The sequence below is a fragment of the Schistocerca nitens genome, chromosome 3 (assembly GCF_023898315.1).
Source record: "Schistocerca nitens isolate TAMUIC-IGC-003100 chromosome 3, iqSchNite1.1, whole genome shotgun sequence".
In the NCBI taxonomy this organism is placed as follows: domain Eukaryota; kingdom Metazoa; phylum Arthropoda; class Insecta; order Orthoptera; family Acrididae; genus Schistocerca; species Schistocerca nitens.
The window spans coordinates 609,169,302-609,181,286 of record NC_064616.1 but is presented as its reverse complement, the minus strand read 5'-3'; the positions used below and the strand labels follow the sequence as shown (position 1 = coordinate 609,181,286).

The 11,985-nt window shown below is 44.1% G+C and overlaps 1 non-coding gene across 1 annotated transcript; it reads right to left on the bottom strand.

Moving 5' to 3' along the window:
• Window positions 1–11,579: 11,579 nt before the first annotated feature.
• On the bottom strand, window positions 11,580–11,653 carry Trnaq-uug (transfer RNA glutamine (anticodon UUG)). The gene has a single exon. It is a non-coding gene; the product is annotated as a tRNA-Gln (tRNA).
• Window positions 11,654–11,985: the final 332 nt, after the last annotated feature.

The window sequence follows — 11,985 nt, the reverse complement described above, 5'->3', positions numbered from 1 at the left end:
GAGTGCTGACTAATTTTTCTTTTTGAGTGTTGGACGTTTTCATTCTTTTTTTTGTGTGTGTTTTGAGTATAGCTCCTGGCAGGCCATTTTAGATGTCTAGCATAGGCTATTTTTATTTATTTATTTTTTTTGTCAGAATAAGTGTTCATGTGTTTGGGGGCAGTAAGCTGTTGTTTTTCGTGACATTTGATTACTTTTGTATTGGTGTATGATGATACTGAGTATGATGATATGGAGCAGTAGGAAGTCAGGTTATTCTTGTACTTAAATGTTTTGTTTCAGGACTAACTGGGAACGAAAGCAAAACAATGGCTGAGTCAGGGACGCAAGGTGTGTCGGGACCAGAAGTGGTACGGATTTTGTTGGAAAAGGTAGCACAATTGAGAGTGGGCAATACGCAGTTGAGAAGTGAATTAACATCTAGGAGTGAGTGGGAAACCGCATCTGCTCACACATTGTTGCCTAGGATGCTACAGCAGGAGATTGGTCCAGCTGCCACGAGTTTGATTATTCCATTTTCTAGCAAGGCATCTAGGATGTACTTTCATTTGTGGAGGATGTAGTGGACTGACAAGGCAGCCAGTCCACAGAGACGGGTAGCCGAGAGGGCACACGTACACACACGCCGACTGGCGCGAAGTCTGGAACAGGATACGTGATGAATGTGATAAAGAAAAGAACGTAGCTACTAGAACACTTAACTTTTATATCGTCCTTTGGTATACAGCATTCTTGATGATACAAGTGAGACTCTTTAGATTCATGAAGTAACTAATGGCGCCTTGCTAGGTCGTAGCCATGGACTTAGCTGAAGGCTATTCTAACTGTCTCTCGGCAATTGAGAGAAAGGCTTCGTCAGTGTAGTCGCTAGCAACGTCGTCGTACAACTGGGCGAGTGCTAGTAAGTCTCTCGAGACCCGCCGTGTGGTGGCGCTCGGTCTGCGATCCTGACAGTGGCGACACGCGGGTCCGACATGTACTAATGGACCGCGGCCGATTTAAGCTACCACCTAGCAAGTGTGGTGTCTGGCGGTGACACCACAGAGGACTTGTAAACTTCAGCTGTAATGAATGGTTGGTCTGATGAACAGTTGTTACATGTAGCCAAGATGTAAGGTGTTTTGAGGCCTTAAGGAAGGCGGGACAGTTTAAGCAGTTGAAGGAGGGACTTTTACAGAGGTACTAGAAACAGAATAGTGCTCAGTACTTCAAGGAGAGATTGATTACAATGACGAAGAGGCAGGGGGACGGCGGCAGAGAAATTTGCGGACAGGATACGAGAAATTAACGAGTATACAATATCAAGAGCTCAGATGGAAACCCAGTTCTAAGCAAGGAAGGGAAAGCAGAAAGGTGGAAGGAGTATATAGAGGGTCTATACAAGGGCGATGTACTTGAGGACAATATTATGGAAATGGAAGAGGATGTAGATGAAGATGAAATGGGAGATATGATACTGCGTGAAGAGTTTGACAGAGCACTGAAAGACCTGAGTCGAAACAAGGCCCCCGGAATAGACAACATTCCATTGGAACTACTGACGGCCTTGGGAGAGCCATTCCTGACAAAACTCTACCATCTGGTGACCAAGATGTATGAAACAGGCGAAATACCCTCAGACTTCGAGAAGAATATAATAATTCCCATCCCAAAGAAAGCAGGTGCTGACAGATGTGAAAATTACCGAACTATCAGTTTAATAAGTCACAGCTGCAAAATACTAACACGAATTCTTTACAGACGAATGGAAAAACTAATAGAAGCCAACCTCGGGGAAGATCAGTTTGGATTCCGTAGAAACACTGGAACACGTGAGGCAATACTGACCTTACGACTTATCTTAGAAGAAAGATTAAGGAAAGGAAAACCTACGTTTCTAGCATTTGTAGACTTAGAGAAAGCTTTTGACAATGTTGACTGGAATACTCTCTTTCAAATTCTAAAGGTGGCAGGGATAAAATACAGGGAGCGAAAGGTTATTTACAATTTGTACAGAAACCAGATGGCAGTTATAAGAGTCGAGGGACATGAAAGGGAAGCAGTGGTTGGGAAGGGAGTAAGACGGGGTTGTAACCTCTCCCCGATGTTGTTCAACCTGTATATTGAGCAAGCAGTAAAGGAAACAAAAGAAAAATTCGGAGTAGGTATTACAATCCATGGAGAAGAAATAAAAACTTTGAGGTTCGCCGATAACATTGTAATTCTGTCAGAGACAGCAAAGGACTTGGAAGAGCAGTTGAATGGAATGGACAGTGTCTTGAAAGGAGGATATAAGATGAACATCAACAAAAGCAAAACGAGGATAATGGAATGTAGTCGAATTAAGTCGGGTGATGCTGAGGGAATTAGATTAGGAAATGAGACACTTAAAGTAGTAAAGGAGTTTTGCTATTTGGGGAGCAAAATAACTGATGATGGTCGAAGTAGAGAGGATATCAAATGTAGACTGGCAATGGCAAGGAAAGCGTTTCTGAAGAAGAGAAATTTGTTAACATCGAGTATAGATTTAAGTGTCAGGAAGTCATTTCTGAAAGTATTTGTATGGAGTGTAGCCATGTATGGAAGTGAAACATGGACGATAAATAGTTTGGACAAGAAGAGAATAGAAGCTTTTGAAATGTGGTGCTACAAAAGAATGCTGAAGATTAGATGGGTAGATCACATAACTAATGAGGAAGTACTGAATAGGATTGGGGAGAAGAGAAGTTTGTGGCACAACTTGACCAGAAGACGGGACTGGTTGGTAGGACATGTTCTGAGGCATCAAGGGATCACCAATTTAGTATTGGAGGGCAGCGTGGAGGGTAAAAATCGTAGAGGGAGACCAAGAGATGAATACACTAAGCAGATTCAGAAGGATGTAGGTTGCAGTAGGTACTGGGAGATGAAGAAGCTAGCACAGGATAGAGTAGCATGGAGAGCTGCATCAAACCAGTCTCAGGACTGAAGACCACAACAACAACAACTTACGAGTTTAGTCAGAGTGATGAGGCGAATGGTGTTCTGTTGTAGGAGGCTGAGCAAAGGGCACCTGATGTATTTTTTAGGGGTTACTGGCGCATATGCCGCGGAAAGTGCGTGAAGGGACTCCAAAAGATTTGTATTCAGCCGTTCAGCTGGCAATTCAACGTGAGGAAATAAATGTGGCAATAGGGGTACGGGATAGACAAACAGTGTTTACAACGGGTATAAAAGTTATAAGTGTGGTCGCACAGAACACATGCAGAGGCAATGTACCCAGTCACCAAGGAATAGAGGAAGGGGTAGAAATCAGCAGTGCGGAGGATGGAGAAGTGGAGTTAGTAGAGGTGAACAATCGTTAAATGACAGAGGAGGCCCAAGAGCCACCTAAGAGAGCTCCCGTTTAATTTCAATGCTACAAATACGAATGCAGAGGTGGAGTGTTCAGTGGTAAGATCCATAGGAACTAAAACGTTTAAGATTTTGTTGGACACAGGGGCGCAAGTGTCAGTGGCTACTTAGAGTTTAATGGGATGAAGGAAGTTAGACCCACCATGTTATAGGTTGTGTGGAGTGGGGACAGTGACAGTCGACTTTCACATAGGGAAAGTCCGATTTGATGCATGCATGGAGGTAGTACCATGGGTAAGCGAGAGCTATGACATGATCCAAACATATCAGAGACTTTGTATCACTTAGGAAAGTGCCAGTACTTTTCTACAATGGATTTGACAAGTGGTTATCATCAGTTAGAGGTGACTCAAAAACTGCTTTCTCTACTCCAGGAGGCCATTACCAGTACATCAGATTGCCATTCGGTTTGAAAAACGCTCCGGCAACGTTTCAGACGTTGCTAGACAGTGTGTTGAGGGGTTTGAAACCACGGCAGTGCCACGTCTATTTGGATGACATAGTGTTTTCAAGTAGTATGGAGCAGCATAGACAGCGGTTAAGAGACGTCTTTATGAGGTTAAGAGCAGCTCGTTGAACGTCGAGCCTGGAGGAGTGTCATTTTGAATTATAAGAAGTGAAATGTTTAGACCATATCATCAGTAAGGCCGGAGTGCGAAAAGATCCGAGGTTGGTAGAGGCTGTAAGAGATTTTCGGGAGCCGAAAACAGTTAAGGAAGTGTAATCATTCCTCAGAATTTGCAATTTCTATCGAAAGTTCGTGAAGGGTTTTGCAGATTTAGTGGACAGAAGAGTGTCAGAAAGCGTTTGACAAACTGGAAGAAGTGTTAACATCAAGTCCAGTTCTTGTGTTTCCAGATTTTGAACAGGAATTTATTCTAGCATGCAATGCATCGAATCAAGCATTAGGGTTTGTTGTTAGTCAGGAAGTTGATGGGAAAGAACATCCTGTAGCCTATGCATCTAGGCAGTTGAATGCAGCAGAGAGGAATTACTCAACAACAGAGAGGGGGGTGCTTAGCATGATCTATGGAATCACATATTTTAAATGTTATTTATATGGGAGAAGATTTTGGATAGTGACAGACAGTGCTGCGTTGAAGTGGTTTTTGGGGTTGAAGCATCCGTCCACTAGACTCGCTAGGTGGGCTGTGAGGCTTAGTGAATTCGACTACGAGGTGGTGCACAAGCCTGGGAAGAAGCACGGTAATGCGGATGCATTGGATAGAAAGGTGGCAAAAGTAGAAGTCATAGGTTGTGACCTAGAAGTATGGCAAGAATTACAGGATGCTGACGACGATTGTAAATTGTATAGAACACAGCCACAATTTAATGTGTATAACGGTCTTTTGTGCAGGGAAACGAAGTTAGGGCCAAGGATAGTAGTGCCAGTGAAACTGAGAGATGAGGTTTTAAAGGAAGCGCATGATCATATGGTATCTGGTCATGGCGGGTGTAGGAGAGTGGTGGAGAGGTATTGGTGGAGAGGTAGGAAAGTAGATGTGGATCAGTATGTCAAGAATTGTATACAATGTGCGCAGAGAGCAGATTTGAGTCGGAAATGGATACAGCTACAACGATTGCCGGAAGCGACATGTCCATTTTCTATGCTGGGAATTGATGTCTTAGGACCTTTCAGGCGGACACCATCAGGGAAAAGATTCTTTCTGACAATAATAGACCATTTTTCGAGGTATGTGGAGATGGTGGCTATGCCAAATCAACAGGCAGCAATGGTCACGCAAGCATTAATAAACAACTGGATTTTGAAGTTTGGTGTACCAGAGACAATAATTACAAACCAAGGGACCAGATTCATGTCGGATTTAGTGAAGGAACTGTGTAAATTGTTGAACATAAAGAAGTTGAGGACGAGCGCATTGCATACACAGGCGTACAGAAGGACAGAACAGGTACACAGAACAATTGGGAAGGTGCTGAGTTTTTATGTGGATTCTCATCACCATCAGTGGGACGAGTATTTGAAGTATATTGTATGCGCATACAATGCAGAAGTCCATACCAATACTGGTTTGTCTCCGTATGAGTTACTGTACGGGTGAAAAATGCCGTCACTGATTTACTGAAGCTACAGAAAGGAAGGACTGGTGTATCTGTACATCAATTCGCAAGGACAATTCGGAATATTTGGAAACTGGTACAAAAGTCGAATATGAAGGCTGTGGAAAGGCAGGAAGACGCAGTGAAGTGGAAAGGAAGTTTACTGCAGTATAGAGTAGGGCAATGGGTAATGCTATCCAGCCCCTATACGCCAAAAGGGAAAATGAAGAGGTTCGTCACGAGGTATCATGGACCATACCAAGTAGTTGAAACCACATCCCCCGTTAATGTTAAGCTTCAGCTGCCAACTAGAACAACGATAATACACATTGGGTTGTTGCAGCCATTTAAGGGTTGTCCAGATGTGATTCCAGGCATGTCACAGGAAGGCGGGAGGAAGAAAGAGAGAGTGAAGAGAGGTGTTCAGTGCAGAGAAAACCAGGAAGATAGAGTACAGCATGGTGTACTGTATGCTTTGCGATCCAGAAAGTAGTGGAGTATTTGTAGTTTTTTTGTTTTCTTGTTATGTATCTTTGGGTTTGCGTAGATTAATTAGGCATTGTATTTTCATATGTTGTATGTGTTTTCAAGTATTGTGAGCCTGCTGGGGACAGCGGTCTTTTTGAAGAGGGCGGAAGGGTGATGGTGATCCCGGTCCTCATGTCACTGAAAATGGGAGCGTTGAATAGTTGGCAAAAGTAAAAAACTGAGGAGGTATTGCTGATCTCGGCAGTTAACAGCTGGTACGCCGAGATGGACAAGGGAGGAATTACGGGGCTGCCATAGAGGGAAGGTAACGGTATGTCCAGCCAGGGTGATAAGCATCAATCCGGACACATGCATGGTGCAGTTATGCTTAGCCAGGAGGAAAGAAATAGACTGTCCAAGGGACATCGTGGAGCCAAGATTGAGCTTGCAACGGGTCGGGATGCATTGGATCTTCTCCACCTATGAAAAATTAATAGTAGTAGCAAGTTGTTTTGAGCAGGGAGTATTTGCCGAAGCGAAACGTATAGAGCTCGAGGGAAGCGGAATTTTAATCAATGGAAGTGCGTGTAACATAATAGAACCAGCATCAGTTTGAGGAGTCACGCAATTGAATGTTACACAGCCACAGCTGTACTGGCCAGAAGCAACTATAGAGTTTTGCCAAGGGAGAATCTGACATTGTTAAATCAATTGTTTTCATTCTGATCAGGTGGAGAGCAAATTCAAAGAGGGAACCAAGGTAGTCCAAATCCCAGTGGATAGGGTAGGTAAGGGGTTGATTGAACATTAAGTGCAGTGGTCATCGAGTAAGGAATTTTTATATTTTGTCTCATGTCATGTGTTTTAAGAGGGCTAGACCACATCTAAGTTTTCTAATAGTAGTAGTAAAATTGTCATAAGTAAGTTTAAAAGTAGTTAGAGGTCGATCCGGGGACCAGGTCTTTCCGAAGGGGGGAATAATGTAGCGGCACCACTGTTCAAGATAAGAATGTTAGATTTGGTGCTATATTTCTGAGTACACAAGTTACAGCCAGGCGCAGGTCTGTTAACAGTAAGTAATGCTTACCAGCGGTTGTGAAGTAGAATGGAGGCCACAGGGCCATCGAACCAATGAAAAGAGTAAACAGGCAGAAGGGGCCCATTGACCTACTTAGGTTTTATGAGTATGTGACTCGGAGCGGTATGTTAGCAAAACAAGAGCGCACAGCCGTGTATAAATAGGCGCAGGCTCACTAACAAGGCATTCAAGTGTGACTGCTCTCCTGGACGGCAGGGCATGTCACACCACCGGCTACACACAGCAGCAGATGGGGCACTAGTGTTCAGGACCACGGCAGGTAGCTGGATTGACCCTATGAGGCCAACGCAGGGGCCGCAGCCCGCAGCCACAGCTCACCACCACGGTTAGTCTTGTTGTCTCCCAACACACGCCAGAGGCATCCAGAGACGAGGGCTGCAGATTCGGACGCCGTATCGCGGGTGCTTGTTGTCGCAGTGATGTTAGCCACGCTGGCGAGGAAGCACGCTACGGGCCGCCTTGCAGCTCCCAACGGCCGGCGCTGAGTCTGCAGGGGCAGAGACCACTGAGTCGACAGCCAGTGCATCCTGACGTCCTCACAACTCTGTGGCCGTACAAGGCCGACACACAGCAGTGCGCAGCATGGGTCACTGAGGCAGCCATTCCACGCCAAGCCGTTTCGCAGACAGCAAAGTGGTGTCCTCAGCATTGCGGGACCCGGTCACGCAGACTGATAGGAACGGGGGGAACTGTAGCTGGAAGTAATAACTCACTTGGGTAACTCGGGCGAGTTTTAATAGGGTGCATCCTGACTGTTTCCATCCGCGTCCAACACACCCTCTACAACAGTAAACAATTATGTCCATCCTCCCAGGCCAGTAGCCAGACACAGACTGAGTCCTTTTCGCACCATTTTCCAGATGGGAGAGGGGAGCAATGCATAGAAAATAAAGACTTATGTCCATCCTATCCAGAAGCCCACCTCAAACTTATTTCTTTTCCTGCCAATTTCCAGATGGGTAGATGGGTGTGTGGAGGAGGGAGGAGGGGAGGCTGATAGGTTAGTGGAGGTAACTGAATTGACCTATTTTCGCGTCAAAATGTGAACTTCCCACCATGACGTCACTGCGACATTGCCACATCTATGGCCGCCATCTTGGCTCGACCATCATGAATACATCTGCCAACAATGCGAAGTTTGCCCTTCTACCGACATCATTACAGACAGAGTGTAAGCTCACACTGGGAAAGTGTGGGGAAATAAATCGACTGTGCCCTTTCAAGGGAACCATCCTGGCATTGACCTTAAGTGCCATAGAGAAATCACAGAGAGCCTAAATCTGGATGTCCAGAATGGGATTGGAATCGCTGTCCTACCGTAAAAGAGACCAGTGTCTTGCCATTGCGCCACCATGGGTGATGAGAACTTTAGGCTGTGTAGACGATGGCAACCGATTGTGAGTACTGGCATCGAGAGAAGAAGAAAATAAAATATGACTACAGTGACGGTAGCGCTTTTGCAAAACAGAATTCGTTTCCCTGGTGATGTATATACTTTAATTAAAATTCCATCGTGAATTTCGTGCTTATAAAACCTAGAACTGCCTCTTCAGTAATAGGTAACAATAAGATACACTGTATCATTTCATGGACACTGTGCAGATTTCAGCGTTTTTCTGGGTAAACTTCACTCAACAGATGTTGCAGTTACGACGTTGTAATGCTATTCTGTTCAAGGTAAGTCACTGCGAGTTCATTGTTTTTCCAAAAATAAGTGCAGCAGAATTCCAGAAGTATTCCATAGCTGAGTAAAGGTAACCGTTTACGAATGACTAATCAAACTGGCAGTTAAGGTGTAATATTTAACACCTATTCCCTACGATGCACGAATCCGTGGTCGTTACAAATACAACCAAGCAAAGTTCATTACATAAGGGGCGCACAAAAAGTTTCCATTCGAAGATCGTACAATCGAGAATCGGTATGGCAATTACGAAAAATCGCCGTGAGCAGTGAGGCAATCATCCCACAGACACATCAGGTTGTTGCCGGCCGATGTGTCCGTGCGGTTCTAGGCGCTGCAGTCTGGAACCGCGAGACCGCTACGGTCGCAGGTTCGATTCCTGCCTCGGGCATGGGTGTGTGTAATGTCCTTAGGTTAGTTAGGTTTAGCTAGTTCTAAGTTCTAGGGGACTAATGACCTCAGCAGTTGAGTGCCATAGTGCTCAGAGCCATTTGAACACATCAGGTTGACAATACCCGTTTGGTAAAACAACATGTTCTGTTGCGTGAAAATGTCCGAAACTGCCTGCCACACATCCTCGTCCGACAGGAATCGTCGACCCTCCAAGGCTTATTTTAAAGGCCCGAAAACGTGATAATTTCATAGGAGAAATCAGCACTATAGGGCGGGTGCTGGAGCGTTGCAGTGCCTGATGTCCATCTTCCTAGATCGACCAGCGTCTTGTATCGAATCGCAACAAGTACGGAAATTGGCGCTCCATTCCACGATGGTGGTCTTCGACAGACACGCTGCCCCATAGATATTCTTCATTCTCCGATGGATGTCTACCAGCGTTTATCCTTCAGCAACAAAGAAAAAAGAATAACAGCAGTTGGTCCAGTTTGGATACATTTGGTAATAATGTCACCATAGTTTACATTTCCACATTTACCGCATGCACTTCAGAAAGACACGAATGCCACACTAATGCCTTGGCTACATGTCGGTACTTATACATGGTGTCCCTCCTAAAAGACGTCAGGCGCATTTTCTCTGGTGTTTCGGCAGATATTTGCAATTTTATTTTTGCAACATGTTGCTGAAATCAGCTCAAGAAAATCCTGCTCATAGCGTCTTTCATACGACTCTCGGCGTCAACGGAAACGGTCGGTTTGATTTTTAAAGTGGAATTTTAGATGCCCATTCGACAGACCGGTCATAAATTAGTCTCTTGGGATATTTCTTTTATCGACCTGTGTTAACAGGGAGAGTACAACACGAGGAATAACCGGTACTCTATATGCTACTGCTGCTCAGTCGCTGCTGGAGTACTGATTATTCTTCATGTTTTACTCTTCCTGTTAATACATGTCGATAAGAAGAGTGACACACTAGACCGATTTGTAACCAACTGAGTGGGCACGTAAAAATCCACTTCAAAAATCATTTAGCTCATAAAGGGAAACAAAGGACGCTTTCCATCGACGCTGGGCGTCGGCGTCGTGTGGAAGACGTGATGAGCAGGATATCTTTCGGCTGACCCTAGTTACACACTGCAAATATATGCCGAAACACCAGAGAAAATGTGCCTGACGACCCATGGAAGAGGCAACCGATATACCAGCATCGGAGTCGTGCTGTGATGCATATACGCTGCAGCAATGCCCTCAAGCGGACACTTTTTGGTCGCCCCTTATACTATAACATCAGACGGTATCCCTTGGTAGGATTCATTTGTGTACGTTACAGCCTCTAGCACAGGGATCGGGAACTGAACTACAGTCTGTTACGTGCATACTGCTTTAATTTCAAGGTTATTGTACACTATTTCAATTTACTTGGTAGGAACTCAGACTTCCTATTAATTTTGATCTCTTGTGAACCTATGACTTTCAAGCGAAAAGAAACTAAACCTAATCAACAGAAGTTTTATTATGGTAGCTTGAAAAACGTTATTTTACGTAAAAGTATACATCAATAAATGCGTCACGATTTCTAAGAACCAAGCATACTTTTGTCATAAACCTTGTCTACACAGATTTCAACACTGACGTTTATCACTTAGGAACGAAGTGTCAAGTTACAATGCCGTTTTTCCAGCAACGTAAAGCAGGAGAGAACCGATCTATTTTCAAAAAATAAGTTATTATAACAACACACCGCAACTGAAGATAAAAATATGCCATCTGAAACAGAATGAATTTTAAGACTGTATTGAATTTAAATTTTAGTTTGCAAATAACAGTAATGGAAACTGGTGAATACTTACTGGGTACTCCAGTAAGTCTTCAGCAGGCAAATTCGGTTTACTTATGGACCTGGCACAGGATCCTAAAATAGGCTCAATGCTTCAGGGTAAATAAATATTACTGCACATATCGCTTTTAGCAATTATACTGACGAAATTATTAATTACACTGGTTCATATCCTAATACAGTACTACTGGAAGCGTATACCTTGACTTAAGTGGATAGTCCTCTTTGAAGACATGAAAATAGGTAATTTTCCTGATTGTTTTTCACCTAAAATAGAAAGTAATGCTAAATCTGATGACATAGTTTCATTTCTTACTCATTTGTCTTTAAGAGATCATTTTTTGTGTCCACTGTAACCAAAGCATCAGTTGGGAGGACACCTTGCAGACGGAGCATTGGTTTTCAGCAGGAATTTCTCTTCGACGTGTAACAAAATAATTTTCAGTAAGTCATTTTCAATATATTTTCTATCAGCACATATAGGTTAATTGAAAAATATTAAGTTCTAACAAAGTTATATGAAGGCAGTAGCTGTTCTCGAAAGAATAGACACTGTTGACGACCGTGCGGCTTTTCCCTGGAATAAACGATGACTAACTGAAACCCTCAGCTGCCGACAGGTGTTGTTGATATACCGCGATGTGGACAGCTGAAAATGTGTGCCCCGACCGGGAATCGAACCCGGGATCTCCTGCTTCAATGGCAGACGCTCTATCCATCTGAGCCACCGAGGACACAGATGAATAGCGCTACTGCAGGGACTTGTCCCTTGCACGCTTCCCGTGAGACTCACATTCCCAACTGTCCACAATTCTACATATGTAATGTACCTTATAGACATTTGCCCATCCACTCATTACTCGCGCACGCTTTGGCGATTCCCGGTCGGGACACGCATTTTCAGCTGTCCACGTCGAGGTATATCAACAACACCTGTCGGCAGCTGAGGGTTTCAGTTAGTCATCATTTATTCCAGGGAACAGCTGCACGGTCATCAACAGTGTCTATTCTTTCGAGAACAGCTACTGCCTTCATATATATAGTTAAAGGCTACCCAGCCATTGAC